Consider the following 23234-nt stretch of genomic DNA (forward strand, 5'->3'; position numbering starts at 1 on the left):
CTTCATTGATTCCTCTTTCCACATTACACTTGCTTTTCTGTTTGTTACCATTAAAACTGGCTTTACTTGACTCATTCATTTATATTGTGATTTGTATTTACAAGGTGATGTCTGTGGTATTTTCTTGTACGTGTACCATGCTACACTTTGGTTTTATTCTAGGGCTATATACAGTTTTGTGATTTGCCATGATCCTACAGTTAGTAGTTCACACAAAAGTTCAGGTTTTGTTTTCATAAGCCTTAGAAATGGGAAGGAAATTTGGAATGAAAGAGCTTTCTAAATATTGAGGTTGCATCTGATAACTGATTTTTTTTTTATACCAGTACAGGCTTTCATGTGAATGCACTGTGTTATTTATTTTTAGATCAGTCCATGCCTGGCATCCAGTAAATGAGCTTAGTTAACAGCACTGCATAAGGAAATCTGGTGGGACTTTTCCTGAAGGAGGTGATGGTGAGGTCTTCCTGCCCAGCAGGCATACTGCAGTCACTTTTGTAAGAGGGTTTGAACAACCTCCCATCTGCTCCATACAGCTGGGATAGACTGAACAGCCAGGAAAGGCAAAAGCACCACAAGAGTTGAAGGAGTGTCTCCTGGTGATTGCCTGTGTTTTATGTTGCCTGACAAGGAGCCAGTACCAAGCGTTCTCTATCATCTTAAGGATCTATTTAAACTAGAGCACATCCATAGTAAATTCACATCAAACAGTGGTACCATCTGTGAGTGGTACAGATGGCCTGGGGAAAGGCAAGGTGCGTACCCTCAGATCCAGGTGCATGCCTGAATCACAAACCTTAGGTGAGAGAAGCTAAACTTATAACCAGATTTTTCCCATTGCTCCATGACACTGATGAAAAGCTCTTCCTGGAGTAAAGATTAAAAGTAACACCAAGGTTTCCAGAGTCGAAAGATGGCTGGCAATTTAAATGTCAAGTTTGTTCACTTTTACTGTTATTTCCATCAAAATATCCACTGTACTGTTTTTGCTTCTTAGAGATGCATGCTATAGGAATGGTAACTGGAAAATGCTTACCAAGGCAAGCAGTCCATTCCTTTGCTCATGCAAATTTTCCCCAGTGAGATAATAAAATATACACTAAAACTTCAGTGATCATCATTATAATAACGCCTTTGTTAAAATAAGCTCTCTGAAGATTTACATGAACAATTGGTTCAATAAATCATATTTTGTTTGTCAGGTCATATTTCTAGATTTGTTAAGCTCATCCTTGATGTATTTGCACATTTTTCCTTTTAAATTTTGTTGTTGTTTTATGCTTTCTCAGTGTTGGTTCGTAAAGTTGCTCTCTTTAATAGTAACTACATGAAAGTTTGAAATCATACCCATCAAAAGAGGCCTCTTATACAACTGTTAAGTTTGAGAAACTGTTTTTTGAAGCTTTCAGGAATTAAAGCTATAGTTCCTTTTTTTAAACTGATGAAGTTATTTGGTTTATGCTCACATTTATTATAAGTGAATGGGGCATTCAGTATGAGAGATTGAACATCATACTTGTGTGCATAATTATCAAAATGCCATTTCAGACATTTTACAAGACCACATGGATATTTAATGTTAGAAGAGATTTTCTAAGAAACAGAAGTTTCTAGAACTTCTGAATGAGGCTGAATGAGGTCTGTGGAAAGAGTTTGATCAAATTTCCCGTCTTGCTCACCTCTCCAACTTGTCTGTTTTCCTGAAGGAAATGATGCTTGCTTGTTCCAAAGAAGACCCCCACACAAGAAATCCTGCCATCAGTGAAGTAATTTGTAGGCTGATTTCCTTTGGCAGGGCCAAAAGATAGTTCTTATTTTCTCGTTTGTATTGTTCCTCAGCAAATTCTGAAAATGTGTTTTAAGTTGCGCAGCCTCCATGGAGCAGTATTGCAAAAGGTCATTTTCATTGTTATGACAGGTGTGTGTGCTACCATTATAAGTACAACTGAAAGACTCACTAGTCTTTAGGAAAAAGCTAAATTCGGATAAAAAAAATTAGCACATGAGAAATTACTTGCAAAAGTACCGTGTTAGAAGAAGGTAATTTAAGCAGCAGAGCAAGGCACTTAGGAGTTAGAAAGCATCAGCTGTGGTTGCCTGTGTCGTAGCAATGAATAGCCAGAAGTGTTGTTTCCAAGGTGCTTGGGCTCTGGCTTCTGCAGCTCAGTGCAGTGCTGTTCTTCACCCACTGCTTCCCTGTGCTAAGTCAGAGAAGGTCCCCAAAAGCAAGGCTGGAGAGGGCGGAGGGATAAGGTGGACAAGTGCTTGGGGTGACGGTCTGGGCAAGGTGTGCCTCAGTGGGTCATTCAGTCTCCCAGTCTCCAGCCCAAGCACTTCCAGATTGCCGTCTGTCTGTCCTGCTTCTGGAGACTGTGTTGGACCAGGACAGAGTGTGCTGGTAGAGGTTTGTAGGTGCTCAGCCTGATGGGAAAAAAACTGCTTTTGGTTTTTGACTTATGTAGCATTACCGGGAAAGATCATAGATAGGAGGGATCTGTGTGTTCTGTATTTATACATATATATATATATATCTGTGTGTATATATATATATATATATTTATATATAATGTAGAAAGTTTGTGCTAAAGCAATTTCCTGACATCTGAATTATTAAAAAAATAAATAAATAAATGAAAGAGAAAGGAAATGAGAGAATTTAAAAAAGGAATAAGCTCTGGGCTTGCATTACAAATTGCTTGAAAGATGGGAACTCAAGTTAGACAGGTGATGTAAAATTCAATTAGCATCTAAAGCAACCATTTAACCGACCATTTAATTTATAATTTTCCAACAATGTGAGATGAATTTATGTGTAGTTTTGACTGGCATCTTTCTAATGTAGCATCTATGATGCTTTAGGTGTATCTTTGATGCTATTACCCAAGCTGTAATATAAGAGGACAAAAAAGGGAGGTTTCTTAAATTAAGCTCAGTTTCTCTTTTCATGCCACAATGCTGGATCTCTGATCCAGTATTTTGTACCATTGTTGTGTTGGTTGTATCTCCTGCTTTATACTGCAACTATATTCTTGCTGGAACTATGAAACTAAGTTCTTTCTTCTTGTCTCTGTAGGTCAAAGAATTCAGGCTTCAGGTTTTTTTTTCTTTTTTTTTTCTTTTAGAATTGCATAAACAGTACAATATATATATCTTTTAAAGATATGGAAAGACTTCTATATATTTTTTTAACACAACTTCTTGTTCACGGTATTTTTTGAGCATTTGTTTGCTTCACTTCTTATATTTCAATTTTCTTAGGGTAAAAGTGATAAGAGCAAGTTGAAGTTTCTAGCTATTATAATAACAGATTACGGAAATAGTTAAGCTACATAATCTTTTTTTTTTTTTTTTTGCAGATTTCAGGTGATTTTTTTGTGAAGGACTTTGTTGGAAAGGCCATGTGTGTCAGAACATGAAAGCAGATACTTAAAAGGATTAGGTGAAAAAGCAGAGGAAGGCTTTATGGAAAGGAAGCAAATTATCACTAACAGCTGTGACAAAAGGTACTAGAAAAATGTCAGAAGTCTTTGCCATTCTGAGTCAGAGCTTAAACCTGAATGCAGTTTATGTTTAGGAGTGCTTTCTCTAACAGTTGATAATAAAGACATTTTTAAGAGTTACAAATAATTTACTGTCTTTCAATTGGAACTTGATAACTCTAGACAGATAACAACTTTATATCTCTTTATACACTTGGAATATCCAAGTGCTTTGACATACACAAAAATCATTACATTTTGTATTTTTGCAGGACTGTACATGCTGTGTTTTCATCTAGCAACCATTCCTAAGTAGATTCAGATAGATAAGCAGGTACAAACAATAAATTTGTCAGTTAGGTAAAGATATTTTTTGTATGTTTCTTTTTCATGGGTGATGTTTTGAATGACATAATTCTCAGATAGTGTCCTCTGCAATGGAGTCATCAAAAGCTTATTAAGTATTACAAAAAAAGCTTTTTTTTTTTTTTTTTTTTGAGTGGAGGTTAATTTATAATGACCCATTGGTGTGCACATCAAATGCCTTGTGCTGAACTGATTGGTCCTACTGATTAGTGAAGACTGAAAGTGGATTTTTTTGAGAGCTAATCATGGCTTAGACATTACTGAGTTCAGCAGTAATCTGTCTGCATCGCACTTCTCTCTCTTGCCTCACACTGTGATTTAGGCTGAAGAAGTGAATTTAGGTCTGCCAAGATGATCTAAAATGCTGAGTGTTTTTTCATAAATTTAGATGTGTGGAGATTCAAGCAAATTACTTCACTATCTTTTACCAACCACTGTGAACAGAAGTGGGATAAAATTTGAAAAAAAAAAAAATCATAGGATTATAGAATCATTTATGTTGGAAAAAGACCTTCAAGATCATCAAGTCCAACCACCAACCTGGCCTACCAAGTCCCATCACTAAGCCATGTCCCTTAGTATACATGTCTCTTAAATGCCTCCAGGGATTGGGACTCCACCACCTCCCTGGGCAGCCTGTTCCAATGCTTGAACACCCTCTCAATGAAGAAACTCTTCCTGATATCTAGCCTAAGCCTCCCCTGGTACAACTTGAGACTGTCTCCTTGTGCCCTATCATTTGTACCTGAGAAAAGAGACCAACGCACTCCTCGCTGCAGCCTCCTTTCACATAGTTGTAGAGGGCAATGAGATCTCTCCTCAGTCTTCTCCAGCCTAAACAACCCCAATCCCCTTGGGCACCCCTCATAACACTTGCTTTTTAGTCCTCTCACCAGCTTTGTTGCTCTTCTCTGCACGCACTTGAGCATCTCGATGCCCTTCTTATAGTGAGGGGCCCAAAATTGGACACAGTACTTGATGTGTTTTAATGATGTTTTTAATGATTTTTTTTTTCTTTCATTCATATTTAAGTCATAAAGAGTAGAGCAGAGGAAGAATCATTCATCCTATTCCCTATATTCTGTTTATAAGCATCAAGTAGTTGCCATTATTCAAGTCAATATACTGAGCTAGGTAGACCCCTCCTCTTGCCCTGTGCCCATGTGTTCTGTATTCTTCACCAAACTAGCTTAAAAATTGTGATGATCCTCCTCTTACATAAATGGGGAAGTTTTATGTTCTGTTCTAAACTTGCAAGGACAGACATTTAATTGACAGTTTCCCAGACTACTCTGGGATATTTCTTTCCCCCCAGTAACAGCACCACTCTAGATACTCTGTTTTGTTGTTAATCAACATTACACATTTCTATAGCTTAGATTTTTTTCTGTAGTCCTACATTTCACCCGTGGAAAATGCATTTTTAGTTGTCTCATATCTGCAGTTTGTTTTATTTTAGCAGCTGCCTGAAGGTTTGACAAGTTTTTCCATAATGCAATGCTTACCAAAGGTAAAACATAGAGGTGAAATACTCACAAATGATGGATTAGTAATATCCAGAATTACTGATGAAAGGGAAAGAAAGTGTAACATTTATCACAGTTTACTTCTAACTAAGTGTTGCTCTGTTAAAGATTAAATTAATGTCTGCTGATTTCTTTCACGTTGCTTTTTCTTCTTCTGGTGTACTGCAGTGGTAAGTTTCAGTTGAAGGGAATGAACCTAAAGCTATTATCAAAAAGTACAGAATTTAGTATAACACAAGTGGATCTTTGAAAATAATGTATAGAAAGTTACAGGAAGAATATGGGGAGAAACAAAACTGGGGGGAGTGGCTGGTTTGCCAGAGAGCCATGCAGCCACCCAGAGGGCTGGAGAGGTGGGCTGACAAGGACCTCATGGAGCTGAACAAGAAGAAGTGCACCAAGACAAGCTGGGGGACACCCAGCTGGAAACCAGCTCTGCAGTAAAGAACCTTGCAGTCCTGGTGGGCACCGAGTTAAACATGAGTTAGCAATGTGCACTTGACACTTAGAAGGCCAACTGCCAGGAATACCTGGCTGCATTAGGCAAAGTATCACCAGCAGGCTGAGGGCAGTGATCCTTCCCCTCTGCTCAGCATTGGTGAAGCTGCACCTGGAGTACCACGTCCAGTTTTGGGTCCCCCAGTACAAGAGACGTGGACATCCTGGAGAGAGTCCAAGGTAGGACCACCAAGATGATCAAAGGACTGGAGCCCCACTCCTACAGGGACAGGCTGAGAGCTGTTTAGCCTGGAGAAGAGGAGGCTTGGGGGGGATCTTATCAGTGTATATTGATACCTGAAGGGAGGGTGCAAAGAGCACGGAGACAGGCTCTTTTCAGTGGTGCCCAGTGGCAGGACAAGAGGCAATGGGCACAAACTGGAGCACAGGAGGCTCCCCCTGAGCACCAGGCAGCACTTCTGTGCTGGGCGGGTGCCTGAGCACTGGCACAGGCTGCCCAGAGAGGCCGTGGGGTCTCCTCCTTGGAGATCTTCCAAAGCCCCCTGGACGTGGCCCTGGGCAGCCTGCTCTGGGTGTCCCTGCTTGGGCAGGGGCTGGGGCAGGTGGGCTCCAGAAGGTCCTGCCAGCCTCGGCCATTCTGGGATTCTGTGAATAATGTATTTTAATGTAAGGGTGTTTCATTGAATGTGGTAGGGAATAATTCTCAAACCCTTACTCCAGAAAAATATGTTCTTAACCAAGGGGGCTCAGCTGGCATTCTTTAAATGCTTGTAATTTTATAAAACTGTTCAGAACCTTGAGGTTGTTCTTTCTGTGTTTTAGTTTATTTTCCATCGCAGATAATAAATTACAAAGCAAACATTTAAACCTTCCTGTTAAGTGCTGGAAGAAGGATAGAATATATTGTATTATCCTGATAATGTACTGTACTTGTTACCCCAGAAACTTCCTACTCAAGATAAATGTGTTGCTTGGAAATCAGTTTTCAAAGTTATTAAGATTAAGTACATGCAAATATGTACTTAGCAAGGGAGTGATTGGAGAATAAAATTTAGTTATGACAGAGTAAGTCCTTTTGTGTATGTGGTTCTGTAAGATTAGTTTATTTTTATCCATGGACTCTCATGAATAGTTTACAAGGAAGTAGAAATAATAGAAATGTTCTTTATAGGTGGGATTATTCTGCTATTCTGTCCAGGTCAGCAGCAGCAGAAGGATTAAAACACAATATTTGAACATGAACACCTACTTATTTTATAAGAGGTTAAAGGAATGAACCTGGGAGTGCAATAATTATTTTTCTTCTTCTCTCAGTATAGTGGAATGCTTGTGACATTAAACTTTTAGAGATAACACACCATTTAATGAGAGTGTTGCTGAGGCCATGGGAATGTTGTGTCAGTTTACACAGACGTGGTACATGGAAAGAAGTGGAATTGCACCACTTAATGAAGCCTTCAGAGAAATTATTACATTTCTAATTTGGTAGTGTCCTTGGGAAAATGAAGACAGATTGGATTTTGTGTTGCAATAAATCAGAGTATGCTAGAAACAAACTGAGTTTCGAGTCTGCTTTGAAGAAGCTAACTACAAAGTAGTACAGCTTTGGAGCCTGGGTGCTGGTTGGATCATCTGTCACCCCTGGAGTTAGCAATTGGGCCTTATATATCTAAAAGATTCCTTACCTCACGTTTACCAACCTAAATTATTGTCCATTTGGCAGTTAGCACAATGTAGAAATCTTCACAGTTGCAATGAACTACAGTTATAAAAGGAAACGCAGGCATGGGGGTGAGCTGTAAATCTGTTAGTTTATGTAGCCAACTTCTGAAGTGAGTACTCTGCATTTATTTGTTTAGGTTGTGCTAGATCTTGGAAGCAGTTGAAAATTTGCAAGTAGTGCCAGTGTTGTGTAGTTACCACCTTGGATCCAGCAATCCAAACATTTCAGGGATATTACACCCAAACTGCTAAAAGAAGAACTGCAGATTTGGAAGTAGGTGGATGGTATCTGCAGCTGTGAATCAGAGAGTGTTTGAAGAAATCAAAACACAATTTGAGTAAAGATTTTTGAACTATTCTGGAAGGGCAGCAAAATTTACTGGGTGGAGACAAGTATAGGGAGGGATCAGAAAGCATACTATAAACAGAAGAATGAAATGCGTTAGAGAAAGCAGGAGTTTGGTGATAGCATAACTGATAATGTATCTGAGCTGACATCTCAATGCTTTACTGCAGGAGAAAGCTTTCAGATCTAGTTTTTTGTGTTAACGGTTATTGACTTTAAAAAATAGCTAAATGTGCATCTTAATTTATTTTCAAAGGCAATCTGTAATAGCTTGTCTACCAAGTAATCAGGAAAAATAAAACCATGCAAGTTTTAAATAGGGTAAGTCTCTTTTAAAGTTTAATTTTGCTAGGATTTTATTAATATGTCTTAGCTTTATGCAAGACAGTGACTAACTGAAACCCATATGTTTATGAATGCCAGAAAACATCTGGGAAAAGCTGATTGGAAGAGCATGTTATGGAAGTATGCATAACAAATTATAACATAACGAGCAAATTGAAAAATTAAGTTAAGTATCAAGCAACCAGACTGAACTCTGTCTTTCTTCAATCCTAGATACTGCTTCTGGATCTGCACTGGAACAGACTCCGCCTTATTAGAGGTTGGTGGCTTCTCTTTTTTTTTTTTTTCCCAGTATCCATATCGGATTAAGTTTAAGTAATGAAGTGAAAGAGAGGATCTTTTTATTAACCTCATTGTTTATTAATCTTGATGCAGTGAAAAATGTGGTAAAAACACCGCTAATTCAGAAATTTATGCTGGAGTAATATGCAGAAACAGTATTTTTGACCTTAATGTGATTAATTTTTAAATGTTAGCTATATCGAGATGCAACATTTTGACATCAGGTCTGCATGCAAGGTTTTTTGATTCAAAGACTTCTCTAGTTTGAATTGATATTTAATATGTATATCTATAATTTCCTTCTTGAATGTTGGAGTAGAGATGGGATCTACCATGAAAGCCACACCAAAGAACATTTTGTATATATACCACAGAAGCATAGAACCTGATCTGTACTTCTGTTGATTATTCAGAAATGACCTACTGGGCTCTACAAAATATGTTTTAAAAACGTAAGGTGGTACCTGGTGACCAGATTACAGCAGGATAAAGCCCCCCCTGACCAGTCTGTATGTAGATATCGCTGGGCAATAGGAAACCCATAGCTCAGTGATGAGCTCACTATATGAAGGAAGAATAACCTTGGGCTACCTATAAAATCATGTTACGCTGCAGTAAGCAACATTACTTGTCTCTGATGAAGCTACTCTGGTAAGACAGACACTGAAATAACAGTGGCAGCTCAGCAGGGCAGAGGAGTGTGCTTAGATTTTCATTAGGGGTAGGCAGGTGTGATTTTTTCCTCTTTAGTTCACTTAAAGGTTGTATTAAGTTAATGTAATATTCCTAGAAGTATAATTCAAGTAAGAACATAAACAAGAGACATTTTAATACAAATTTGGAAACAGATTTCAGAACGTGCTTGAAGTGAAATCCACTCTCCTGTAATGGGACAGGACCAGAGGAAGTCATGGCTCCTAACCGCAAAACACGCTTTGTTGGCTTAAAGTTGTTTAGCGCTGACATTTTTAACTTTGGCATCTTTTACCTTCTCTAACGTCAGTAGGTTATGCTGCTGGACAAAGAAAACATGAGCGTAGGGTAGCGCTTTGATGAATCCTGAAGGTACATGCCTCCAACCCTTATCCTTTTGGGAGTCTGAACCTTGGTAATATATTGACAGATGTTTCTGTTGGACATTTGTATAGTAATGAACACAGCGGATCTTTGCAATATACACAAATAACACTAATTCTTCTTATGATGCATTGCTTTTTTTTTTTTAAATATAATTAACCTCCTTGTTTTTCTATTTCAATACCTCCTTGCTTTTCTATTTCACATACTGCTTCAGTTAACTTTAGTATAATGAACAAATTAGTGTGGGTGACACATGGCAAGCAGACTTTCATAGCAGTTCTGCCCTCTGCACTTATAAATACACCTCATTCTATCTTTGTCTATGTTGTCCATGGGGCAGGTGTTCAAGGAACAAATCCGTCATTCCTGAATCCTGTTTTTCATCTGAGATGAGGTCCATCAAATCTCTCTCCTCTGTTTGAGAAAGGTGTGGCCAGCTTTGTTGCAGTGTCGCATGTGCTCAGTTTTTCCATGGATGTGTCGTCAGACCTTCCTTACTAGCAACCCCGTAATTGGCTTGGTGCATGCTGTTATTCTGTTATTAAAGCACAACCATTCCTGTGCTTATTGTTCTGAACGAACGAGCTTGTGATCCCAGGAGCAGCTGGATATACCTGGTGCTTTTTGTCTTCATTCAGAATGGCTGCTGTCTCCTGCTGTTTCTAATTTATAACTGCCATCAGTATAGATGAATATTACTTTTATTCTGTGGCTGAAAAAGAAGCAAAATGAAGGATGAAAGTCCTTATAGAGGAGGGGGAGGTGGAAATGAAGGATCCTGCACTTCACTGGAGGTGGAAATGGGGGATCCTTCACCTCAGGGCACCTGCCCGCCGGTCCCTCAGGTCATGGTGCGGGCCTGGGTTGCTGCAGCATTCCTCCAGGTCAGGTGTAATGTCTGGTGTGCGGGTCCCTTTGGGTGCTTTTCCCCAGGGAAGGAAGCAGCTGGGATTATGAGGCTGGTCTCTTGCAGGGCTCTTCCCTTGGCCTGCAGAGAGGGACCAGGCCGTGTGGTAAGCATACCGCTCGGGTGGCCGGCTTTCGACAGAGCCTGTCGTGTAAGGCAGCAGAGAGGCTGGGGGAGGGCAGCGCGGCCGCAATGCTCCCTCATCGCAGCCTGCCTTTTGCTCTGTGACCTGATGGGATCAGACAGCCTCCTGTAGGACTTGCCAGGCGTCTGTGCCAGGCTCAGACCCAGAGAAGTGCGGAGCTGTGCTGAGCCGTGGCAGCGGATTGCTGTCTGGTGGGGCTCACTGGCTGGCTGCAGGCAGTGCGAGGTGCCTGACAAGCACCTTGGCTGCGGGCTGAGGCAGAGATGTGACTCCGTGATACGACCGGGCAGGTTGGCCCTCATCTGTTCGAAGGGAAGGTTGAGAGGCAAGTACGCTGTCTGGTGGGTATTCAGCAGGAGTTATGGGGCTTTGCTGTTTTCTCTTAATTACTGCATCAGCTGTAGAATCTCACCCAACAGAGCTTTTTTGAAGGATGCTATAAGCTAATGAAATATCCAGAGGGAATGCTTCCACTATACCTGTATTTCTGTGGTGCAGTATGGTATCTTTCTTTTAAAATCAAGCAGTGTAATGTCCAAGAAGTGTGACAGAGTTAGATCTGTGTGTGGATGTAATCATTGCTTCACACTAAACACTTCTCAACAATCTTGCAGAATTCAATTTGAATATGCTCAAATGAGTAGAAGCAGTTTGAATCAACATTTTCCTGGGAAGGCCTTCACAGGATACATTCTGCTTATTATACATTAATTTCTATATCTGTGCAGCTGGCTTTTATATAGTAAGCATTACATTTATATTACTGAATTATTTGAAGAGCGATGCTCTTAGTAAGGCACAAACAAAGTACAAAGGCCAGTCTGTTTTCCACATAGTAGATTGTTGTTGAAGAGTTTGTGCCAGCCAGTACAGAGAGTGCAATCGTGTCTTACTCCTCTGAAGAGTGATGAATTACTCAACTGCTTCAGCTCCTGCTGCTCTACATTCTTACCCTTGAATTGCATTGTTGAAGTGGCCTGCTACTCCTCACTGAGCAGCCTCTGAAAAGAGAATATTCTTCTACTGCAACTGGCAGAAATATAAATGTATAGCACTGTCTTCATGGAAGGTCTTCACCTGTGAGCTGTTTTGGATCTGTACCAACTTTTCCAACAGTGTAGTTAATTGTGCCTTCTTTTTTTTTTTTTTCAAGAAAACTAACAGATTTTTTTAACAGCTCATTTTCAGCAAACGGCACTATGCATAGCAGTGTCTACTGAAACTCTTGTGAATCTGTGCTATCCATTGAAACATTTCGATACTCCACATAATTTATCTTGCCATGTTTCTGTTCAGAAAATTTCGTCTAGTGTTGTCATTTCCTCTGTTGGTTGATACAATAGGGACTGGAAAAGACAAGATATTTCCAACTAAGATCACTTCATACAAATGTATTTCTGTCTTCAAGTCATTTTATTGTAAAGTAGGTAGCACTATGGGCCTTGTACAGTCAATCTGCTTAAAATGTTTGTGTCTGCAGATAAGTAGGTGTTTTAACGTGGTTTCCACTCCAGTTTCTTAACATGCCTCAGTACTGTTGCAATTCAGGGTTGACCCCTTGGGTTTAAAATATGACTGACATGCTACTGAAAGGCACCTCCTGAGTGCCACTGCCGCTGGCAATGAATCCCTTTGATTTTAGTAGGAATGATATTGAACCATAGACGTAGCTATAGAGAAGTATTGGATAGAATCATTATCAAAGCAGCAGTAACTACAGAGATTCAAGCATACATGTCTTAATCAGGGGAGTGCAGAGAAGTCTTTTCTAGGCTGGGTTACAAAAACTGATACCTCAGAGGAAACAAAGTACCTGTAATGACAGACTGTGCATGCAAGTCCCTGAAATAATCTATAGCCCTTCATTTGTGAAGGGAAATTAAGCTGGTGTCTTGCTCAGGGGAAGTGCTTGTCGGATAAACATAATTTATTGTAGATTAGGAGATGGATCTCTGCAGATGATCAGAAGCTTCCCTTGTTCACCTCTCATCTCTCTGTGCTCCCTAGGCAGAGCCAGCTGAAGAAAGATGATCCAAATGTTTGTTTAGTCAACTTCTGGTGTTAATGCTGGGGTTGCTTAACAGATATAACATCTTATTCTTGAGGAAAGAAGGATCTGTGTTGGGCACTTACATCGGAGATGTGTTGAAACTTATTTGCATTAAGACAAGAATTTAAGGCAGTTATCTCTATGTGTTGCTAATGTTTCCAAATAAATAAGAGATTCATATGGCTGAAAATACAGACACCAGAGAAGTTATTCTTTCTGTCAACATTGAGGGGCATCCAGGTGCTGTCTCCTGCAACAGGGAAACAAAATCAGACCCAAAATGATAGATCCTTACTAATCTTACAAATGGGTAGTGTCAGCTCTTTCACTGTGTCTGTAGCCAAAGATCAGGATATTATGCATTACCACATTAAATGTCTATAATAAAGATGTTTTCCCTGTTGCATTAAGGTATTCATTTGTCTTAATTTTCCCATCTGCTTTTTCTTCTGATGCAGGGATTTGGAGCACAAAGCATAAATTAGTTAGTTATGTAGCTGGAAAGGAGCAAACCCACAGAAGCTATTTCTTTAGAATAATCCAGAAGGTTTTGGTTTTGTTGAACTACAGCTGTTTCCCTTTATCCTTTTTCTAGCTGTGTCCATAATACTTTAGTAGTAGGTTGTGCTCCACATCTTGTGGGGTATATGTGGCGTGTACCAAAAGGTCTTGCGGGACTCGAACATCTTAGGTATGTGTGTTTTTCATTAAAAAGAGACTAACTGTGCAAAATTGCTTCCTAGAGTTTCCTAGAATTATGCAAAACAGTAGTTGTGGATTTTAAAGCACGCACAAAAAAAATCCCTAAACAACACAAACCATAATACTTTCCCCAGTAATTTCTGCAGATACAGACTTTGATTTGAACTGCATGTTTGTGTTTGTTTTTTTTTTTTAATGACATCTCATTAAGATGCTCCAGTTGTTGATTCTTGCACTACTAAAAATGCTCATTAACTATAGAAGGACTCTAGATGAAGAGATCAGAGATTAAAGTTTACACTATGGACTTTTAAAAATGATGTTAGATAAATCCCAATCTGTGTTAAAATAAAATATGTATTTAAAAAACAAAACAAAGCAAAAGCATTAAAACATTATTGATAATATGAAAACTGTTTTTGTCAGCAGGTGCTTGTGGAACATGCTGTTCTATCTTAGCATCTTTTTGTATAAACCAGATAGGCTGAAGTTTTTGATATCTTGCCTGAGGCAAGTTTCAAGAATGTGACTATCTGATGTCTCTAAATATTCTTTAGTCTTTAGCATCCTCTTGAGGTGTTGATCCAAGGACCAAGTGCAGAATACTAGTAATGACTTCACTAATGTCATGTACTGGTCCTAATTATACCAAATACAAAGACAGCTTCCATATAATTCTTAGGATAATTATATATTAGTATGTAATTCTCCTACTTGTGTCTCCAGGTATGGCAGTCACTAGTTGTGCTAAAACTTCACACCAAAAGCATATGTTCAGCTAATTTCCTCATCCTTATTCAGTTTCTTTCAGGACTTTTTGGGATACAGTTCTCCATTTTATGAATCAGATTTTGTGCTAATTCTTTAAAATATAATACCTTCCTAAAATTAAAAAGGTTAGCAGAAACATATTTCCTGATAACTGGTTAAAATTTGATCCAAATATGTATTATAAATGATTCACTAAGGCCCACCTGTTGAAGTATAACAGTTATTGTTACAAGTGCTCTTCTACACTGTGCCAGTGCCTCGCCACCCTCTGAGTAAAGAATTTCTTCCTAATTCTAACCTAAATCAACCCTATTTTAGTTTAAAACCATTTCCCCTTGTCTTGTCACCAAACTCCCTGACACAGAGTCCCTCCCCATCTGTCCTGTAGGCCCCCTGCTGTAAGGTCTCCCTGGAGCCTACTCTTCTCCAGGCTGAACAACCCCACCTCTCTCAGCCTGTCCCCACAGGAGAGGTGCTCCAGCCCTCTGAGCATCCTTGTGGCCCTCCTCTGGACTCGTTCGAATACTTCTATGTTCTTCTTGTACTGGGCACCCCAGAGATGAAGATTTCAGTGGTCACTGCTGCAAATTAGATTAGGGATCACTGTGCTACTAATGAAGTAACCCAGAAAAATCTAATATTAGTTGGAAAAATAATGTTACAAGTTCAGCTTCTGGATACCCATCAGGAGAGAGGCCATCTGCTGTCTGCTCTGTGCTGTGCTCATGGTGGGAAGAACTGTCTTGGTAGCTGATGGGAAAAGAGGTGAGTGTGTTTTGGCAGCAGTCAGGTGAACTGCTAGTTAATGAATCAGAAAGGTTTTTTTTTTTTTTCATCTACAGGTGAGACTTGGGTTAATTGGATCTTCTGATGTTCTTAATAGATTTGAGTCCAGCATCACCAGAAACTCTAAGTCCAGAGATGGACACACTTCTCATCTCAGCAGTGGCAAAGGAAATCTGCTTAGCCAAAGAAATGCTGTTAGCAGTTGTCTTTTCACTGCAGAGGCATAAGGGTCAGTGGCATGCAGGGACAGCTTGCTTTTACTAGAGACAACTTCATTTCGAAACTTAAATTTATTTTTAAAACTGTCAAAAATAGATACTCAAAGTATGAAATGGTGCAGGATATTTATGTATACTTCTTTCAGGGGTAGACATCTAAATGGTACAAGCGTTTCCTGGCTCCATTTTTCTCTTGGGGATTTTTTCTTCTTGCTCCTCCTTTCTATAGCCCCCATTTTTCTTAGTTCATATTTTTCTCTCTCACTATTTCCTTCCTTCTGGAGTGATTAGGTCCACTGAAATCCAGCGGTCATTAACCTCACATTAGAAACAGGATTTTAGCCAGGATCTTTATTGTCTTTCCAGCTAGCTTCTTAGGCTTGCTTAAGAAGGAAAAAAAAAAAAAAAAAAAAAAAGATGCCTTCTTTTAGGAAAGCTCTAGAAGCTCTTTCACCATGTCTGCCTCTTACAGTTTTTATGAATTCCTACCAGCCTGTTCATAACCCTAGCAAAATGTGCCTAGCTCATTAAACCTATAACCAGTGAGCAATCTTCCTGTGTAAAAATGACTTGAGCAAAGCAGTGGCGATGGCAGGCCCACTATTTACCACATCTCTTGACTTGGTCAGCATAGGAGAAAGAGAAAATGGCAGCAAATTGACACAGTCCATATTGCATTGTAAAAATGTTCCTCCTTCTGTTTTGTGACAGAACTTGAGGATGAAAATATTCCTCTAAATGAAAATCTTCTTCTGTAGCCACAATGCATGTTTGAGTCGATAAAATATTTAATCTTAATTTAAAAAGTAATAGAAAACATACGCTGGAAAAGTGTTGTATGTTTCATTTTATTGTGTTTAGGGGATTCAGCTTTATTTGTTATTTAAATATATTATGAAGCTTAAACTTACACAAAAGCTGTGGCCTATAGTTGGAGTATACCTATAATTTAAGCTATTGAACTGTGCTTCCATTTTCTAGCTGTGCCCATGTGTTGTGTATATTCTGTGTAGATGTGTATGTGTGTGCACTTTTCTTTCTGGGCTTCATGAAATTCCTTTTATCAGTTTCTGTAGTAAAATTCAGCCAGCCAGTACTGGATCAAACACTTCTCCTTGTGTGGAGAAGTCCTTGAGGAGTAGAAGATATGTCACTGAGATTTCAGGCCTACTGTCAAAAAAAAATAAAATAAAATCAAGTATTAAAGTACCACATTGACTTAGGTGATTTGGTGAGTTACTTCACTACAGATAACCAGTTCTTTCAAAAATTGTTTGGAGAATCATATTTAAGGTGTGAGAAATAACCTGTGTGTTTCTGAGCTATCTTCCTCTTTTGCTCTATAAAACGATGGGAAAATATACTTTTTAAAGTAAGTGATGTTTTTGCAGGTTGGGAGCGTAAAGTTGGTGTTGGTTCTGTGAGCATCATCTTTATCACAACCTCTGTTTTGACAGGAGACTTTAATTTAGCTTTGTGCATTCGTTTCATGAAAGGAATTTGCATGTAATAGCCAAACTGCATCTGGGAAATTGTGACAGGAGCAATCACATAGTGAGTGACTTTATGGGAAAAACAAGCAGCTCATTCCCAGCAATATTCCTTGACTTTGAATGATGCCTTTCAGAGTGGGACTGGGCCAGGGAACATGGAAATTCCCCATGAGAGGTGCCGGGAAGAGGGTAGTGTCGGAGGGCTTTTGGAGAGAGGTTTTCCCTGACTGTGTGCCAAACAAAGTAGACAAGAAGAGTTGTCCATCCAAAGTGCCGAGGTCAAACCCTGGACCAGTTATTCCTCAGGGGTATAACTAAAGACGGAACAAGCTTTCAAGTGGGTTATAGGAGGAAAATATTTATGCAACTCTGGATTTTAAATGTGAAAATTTCAGACATTTGTGATTTAAGACCAAAGCAGTACACCCTTGGGGAACACATGAAAGAGATAACATCCTTATCTTAGGATGGGTAAGACAGGAATTCTGTTTGGCCTTCTCTTTCCATACAGACTAAAACTTAACTTGTTTATATTAATGATAAAATTTAAGAAAGTAGTGAAACCCATGGAGAGACTACAGAGTAACTAATAACACGGGTCTCTTAGCTGGCTTGTGAGCTACTGATGTTCTCTATTCTCTGTTGCGCCCATACATATCTATGTAGAAGCAACACTCAATTTTTATTCAAACTGCTGAGTCCCAGAAGCATGTGAACATTAGAAGCTCACAAAAGGATAAGAATTTAATCACCCACATAGACTGGTTTCTATTTAGATGAGGGTCTAGAGTTATATATGTATATATATATATATATATATAAATACAATTCAAACATTTTTGAGTTTTATTTCATGCTTTGTGTATAGTTACATACACGTACATGTATTATATATAAAAAACTATCATGTGTAAGTTATATATATAATTCAAAACACAGAAGCACAGAATCATAGAATGGTTTGGGCTGGAAGGGACCTTAAAGCCCACCCAGCTCCAACCCTGTGCCATGTGCAGGGACACCTCCCACCAGACTGGGTTGCCCAAAGCCCCATCCAGCCTGGCCTTGAGCACCTCCAGGGATGGGGCACCCACAGCTTCTCCGGGCAAACTTTTTCAGCACCTCACCACTCTCTAAGTAATGGATTTCTTCCTTATATCTAATCTGAACTTCTATTCTTTTAGTTTAAAGCCATTACTCCTTGTCCTATCGCTACACCCCCTGACAAAGAGTCTCTCCCCAGCTTTCCTGGAGACGCCCTTTAGGCACTGGAAGGCCGCTGTAAGGTCTCCCTGGAGCCTTCTCTTCTCCAGGCTGAACAACCCCAACTTCCCCAGCCTGTCTTCATAGCAGGGGTGCTCCAGCCCCTTGATCATCTTTGGGGCCCTCCTCTGGACTCATTCTAATACTTCCATGTCCTTCTTGTGCTGGGGGCCCCAGAGCTGAACATTCATTATAAAATACACTTTTAATATATTTTAATTAGATTGAGCCAGGTATTTATGTTACATACATCAATAAATTTGATAAGCTGTTAAAATTTTCATAGATGTGTTGCCAGCACCATTAATGCAATGTAGCTTTAATTCAGTGTAACGTTTTAGCTTGTTTCCTAAGGAAACAAGGATTATGCAGTCACTTTCTGTGTGTCAGTCTGCTTTGTAGTTTGAACTGCCTTTCTAGCTCCTGCAACATGGGAAGGAAGTATGCCAATCTTGAAGATAATTAAGTTCTTACAAGTTTCAATATATCTGTAGCTAAGTAAAGAGGAAAAATCCAAATCAGTGTCCTACCGAGTGGAAAGCTGTTATATATTCTCTTTGGCAGCAATCAATATATACATACCTCCAGGCTAAGCACAGCAGGTGCTGTCTCCTGCCCAGAAGAGATGTCAGAAAGTATATGTGGTGAGAAGAGAGGCTGAAATTATTTTAGTTAAGGGGTGTGAGTGAGCTGGGATTCAAATCTGTAGGAAATCGTGTTTCATTTCTGTCAGTTGCAGAACAACTCTAAATCTTTTTTCAGTTCACCATTCATATTTCTGTTTCAAGTAATGTAATTACTGAATTCACCAAATACACAGTTCTAGAGATAAGATGCCTCTGAGATGAGAACAAGTGGGATATTGAGAGTCTTTGTACAGTATGCTTAACACAGCTAAAGCTATTTTGCTTCATACTTTATCTTTACAGTTATTAGCTATAAGCCATTTTTCGGTTTTGTTCTCTGACACTAGTCTGACTTGCAGCTTCAGAAATCTTTTTCATTGGTCTTTAAACAGACTTGTGTTAGTGCTCACTGAAATAAGTGAAGCATGTCACTCTAGAAGACCATTTCCAAAAAATCAGATTTCACTATGCAGTCACACAGTGTGTTTAAATATTTAGCTATTGGTACTGTTCTAAGAACTAATAATTTATGTTTGTATTTCCATTAATATCAATATATTTACTTACAGTGTAGTGACAAAAGGATTTGGTACTGTAAATAGTTTCTAAGAACATGCAAAGAATAAAATTAGTTCAGAAGTCTTGCTTTTCTAAAACATTGAGTGGTCTGGAGCATGATGCTGAGATGAACAAAGAACAATGAAAAAGAAAAATCAAATAATGTGCCTTCTACAGGCTGGAAATCTGCAACGTGGTCAGCAGAAGTGTATATATGTGTATAAAATTTCACTTATCCTTTAAAATAATACTTAAAAATAAGTAATGTGGTAGTAGAATTACAAAATAAATAATTTAAAATTAGCAAAAGGAAACCTATTTTACTTCATAAATTATTTATGGGAGTCATCACTGCAGTATATTATATCTAAAAAGCTTAATAAAATTCCAGAGGACATTCAATGAATATTCGCTTGGGGAGGATAAAAGTGATGCATTTATTTGTGTTTCAGGGCATGAGCTTGGAGAAGGGTGAGGACAGAGGTGTTCATTAAGAACATCCAAGCACTTTCCTGTTCAGGCTCCTACTTGCTGCTGTGCAATAGGAGATTGAAGTAGATGAAGCTAAGTTCTGGATGCCTGCAGGACGAGTGCCATCACCCGATAATGCTGATCTTGGGATGTTTGTGCACTCCAACAGTCCTTATCTCCTAGCCTTTTCTGTTAGTGGATCTCATTAAATACCGCACAGCTTCTTCTCAGGCTTCATTTGGAAGGAAACTGGTGCACATTGAGAAGAGAGCGGAGAGGGGAGCAGAGGAGAAAGGATTTTCCATATTACGTGGCTATGCGGATATTAAATGCCACGTCCCAGCTACATCCTGATTTGAGATGAGACCTGGATGATATCTCCTATGTGTCATCTAATTGCTGCAACACTTGTCTTTCGTTACACCCATTCTGTCCTCATCTCTTGCTTCCCTGCGCTATTCCTTTATAGCTTGTATTGCATGAGCCAGACTCTGCAATACCGTGGCATGGTAGAGGGTCTGGTATGTCTGTGCCCCCCAGTTCAGACATCAGAAGGACTGTTAGGTATAAGGCTGGGCACAGCTCTGCTCCTGCTGGTCCTAGAGCTAGCTGAGTGTCTCTGCATAATCCTGCGTGCATGGCATATAGATAGCCTTTATAAAATAAACTGTCACCCTATTTTTCTCTGTAAAGTGTTTGCTTCAGGTTTGGGAGCATGTAGAAGTGCATATAATTAATGAAATATTCTTAAGTGGTGTCGTGGGGATTTTTTGCTCATTCTTATGTTTGGTTTTTGAAACCCCTAAGGATTAACCTTCAGCCTGAATGAGTCAGGCAATCCATTTAAGTCCCACCAGCAGTGCACTCTCCTTTCAGTAACTCAAATATAATCTGTTTTAATACAGTTAATGATATTTCAGTCATTTTTTCTGGTACTGAGTTGTACTTAATAGAGTCAAAACATCATGCAACACATAAATGATAAAATGGCCCTTACATCTTTCCTCGGTCTTTTGAGTCCTTCATATGATACTCTTTTGTTTTCATTGTCTTGCATGCTCCTTTGGATAAACAGCAGACAGGAGAAGGAGGTATGATTTGAGGTTAAATTTTATAGGTACTTAATGCTGAAACCCACAGATATTACTTTAGGAATGCTAATAATTTGAGCATAAAGATAATCTTCAAGGTTAATTAAAATATATTTTGTATAAATGTGCAGTGGGTGTAGAGAAGGGAAACGGGTGTCTGTCAGAATGGCTGTGTGCACTGGAGTAGAATGTGCTGTTCACTGGCAGCTCAGGGAGAGGAGAGGTAAGAACCTATACTAGGAATACGGTAGGTTACAATATAAAAGCATCTGGAATGTGGACAGAGTATTTGAAATATGATTTTATGTGAAAATCATTGTCTTGTTTTATTCTGCATTGTTCTGAATTCATTTGGAAGGAGAAATCCCTGGCATTGTGGAAGTTACAGCTAAGTGGTGTAGAGGTTTTATTATCAGATGCTGGTGACGAGTTTACTGGATCGATATATGTAAAATGAAATACTTTAGATATCTGTACAGATAAAAAAAAAAAGCTGTTCTGAAATAAGAACAAAAGCAAAAAATTAAAAGGAGAACATGTTCAGATGTAGAATAAAAAGAGAGCAAATGATTCATATTGTTATCAAAAACTGCTGAAGATCAATTTATTTGGGTTGTTCAGAATTCATTCTGCTGCAGCTAAACCCAGTTTAATTATATTCCAGAAAGTCAAAGAAACTCTTCCTTGACCACTAATGTTTTTATGATTAGTGGAAAAAAAATAGAGGAAGATGTATGCTTCCATAAAGCCTTGTCTGCATTTCACGCTGAATACCATTTTTTGTTATATATTTTTTTAAAATATTCAGTGAGCTGAAGAAAGTCTTTGGTAAAAACAGAACATATTTCCCTAAGGGGTTCTAGAGAGGGGCACTGCTTCTTTCAGGCAGATGGGTAGATAACTTTCGGGAGTCCAGACAAGCTGTGACACCTCACAGCCATAGAGAGAGCCTCTCTTCATCAGGTAAGATAAAAGGGAGTGGAGCCAGATGCAATCCTCTCCAGAAGGATTGCAGAATCTGGGCATTTTTTTTGTCCATAACTACTGTGATGAGCTCCTATCTGCCACAGACAAAAGTAACACAAATGAACAATAAAATGTGCTCCTGCATTTATTCCTTTTCTTCTGAAAATTACAGCTAAACATCCACATACCTAGCCCAAGCCTGTCTCTTTGGACAAAAAAGCTGCCTAGATTTTGTGATCTTTATGGAAGGGTTTTGCCTGCATGCGGCTCCAGTCTTTTATCTTCCTGAAGAATATGAACAAAGAAGAAAATGCATTGCAAATTCAGATGTGGAAGACCAGGTTCAGAGTTTGGTTCAGGTCAAACACTTGAACTTCGGCCTTCCATACCAGATATCAATTTTGTGACCATCTATATTTGTTATATATTGGTTTTAAATGTGCTTGGGTCTGCAATATATTTTTTTCCCTAAAATCAGTTTCTGTAAGAGGTCTCACTTTTACGTGGGAGTCTCCCAGGAGAAAGCAGCCCCTTGGAGAATGTCTGATAATGGCATAGCATTGAGGCAAACTTCTGGCAGGATTTCATGGATTACTTTTATAATGCTTCTAGTTGATCTTCCCATTACAGGCTTAAAAAGCCAAGATTATCTTAACTTAGGCATGTCAGTCCTGTTTGAATCCAGGCCGTTATTTTCATGATGAAAATTAACATTTTTAAGTGCTTTGCTGGATCAGGGCCCAGATGATTGTTACCTCTTTCAAATTAGTGCTTTAAAGCTTCCTTAATCATAATAATAAGGGAATTTTACCAATAATTATTAATGAATAGTATTACTCTGAAAATTCCCCTGTGAATCTAACTGCATACAGGAATTAGAGCGTTAGTTCCAGTATTTCAAAAATGTACTTTAGCAATCTTAATGCAATTTATTTACTTTCTTGCCCACTGATAATACATTTCTTTTCTTACTGTTTCTGTTAAAGAGAAAACTAGACTAGAAGGTCACATTAGATAATGATGTTTCCAAACTGCTTGTGTTGAGAAAAAGACAACAACACAATCCACGTCAATTTTTGAAAATTAACCTTTAACGAGGTAAAATCTCTTTGTTTTCGAATCTAGGGAGAAAAGCAGCAGTGACTGAGAAGTTAGGGACCTGAGTAGGACCTTGGATCTAGATCTTTGTGTCAGTAATAAGAGAATTTTAATACAAGAATGACTTTAGTAAGTGACAAAACCAAGCCCTGGACATTTTGGCAAGCTTTCCCTACTTTTCTGTAAGCATTTCTTTAGCTCTTAGAGTTGAAGGGTAGCACTAAGGCCGTTGATGTATAGACTGAAGTGGGCAGAGGGTAGGGAACCATGGAAATTGGAGGTGCTACAAGATTTTTATTTTTATTTTTTGCATAAGAATATTAGAATCTGAATTTTTACAGGAAAGATCAGGAAAGTGACTTGATTTCATTGAAGGGTGAAGGCTGCCACAGAGCTTTTAATATTGTATGAGCTATTTTTATATTTTTATACTATTTTTATACTGTATGAGCTATTTATATTGCTGTATGTACAGACAGGTTTT

At 38.8% G+C, this 23234-nt stretch overlaps 1 protein-coding gene across 7 annotated transcripts in view; it reads left to right on the forward strand.

The window, feature by feature from the left end:
• Positions 1-23234, forward strand: part of CNTN1 (contactin 1) — a 249919-nt gene that overhangs the window by 61248 nt on the left and 165437 nt on the right. For 4 of the 7 annotated variants that reach the window (XM_080570116.1, XM_080570114.1, XM_080570111.1 and 1 more), the window contains 2 exons: positions 3357-3503; positions 8457-8502. The gene's annotated coding sequence lies outside the window, so the exon portion shown is untranslated. Of the gene's footprint in view, positions 1-3356; positions 3504-8456; positions 8503-23234 lie in introns of those variants that run through there. The other 3 variants (XM_080570117.1, XM_080570109.1, XM_080570112.1) reach the window with 2 other exon arrangements.

This window comes from Anser brachyrhynchus (genome assembly GCF_964034855.1).
Source record: "Anser brachyrhynchus genome assembly, chromosome: 1".
Taxonomy (NCBI): domain Eukaryota; kingdom Metazoa; phylum Chordata; class Aves; order Anseriformes; family Anatidae; genus Anser; species Anser brachyrhynchus.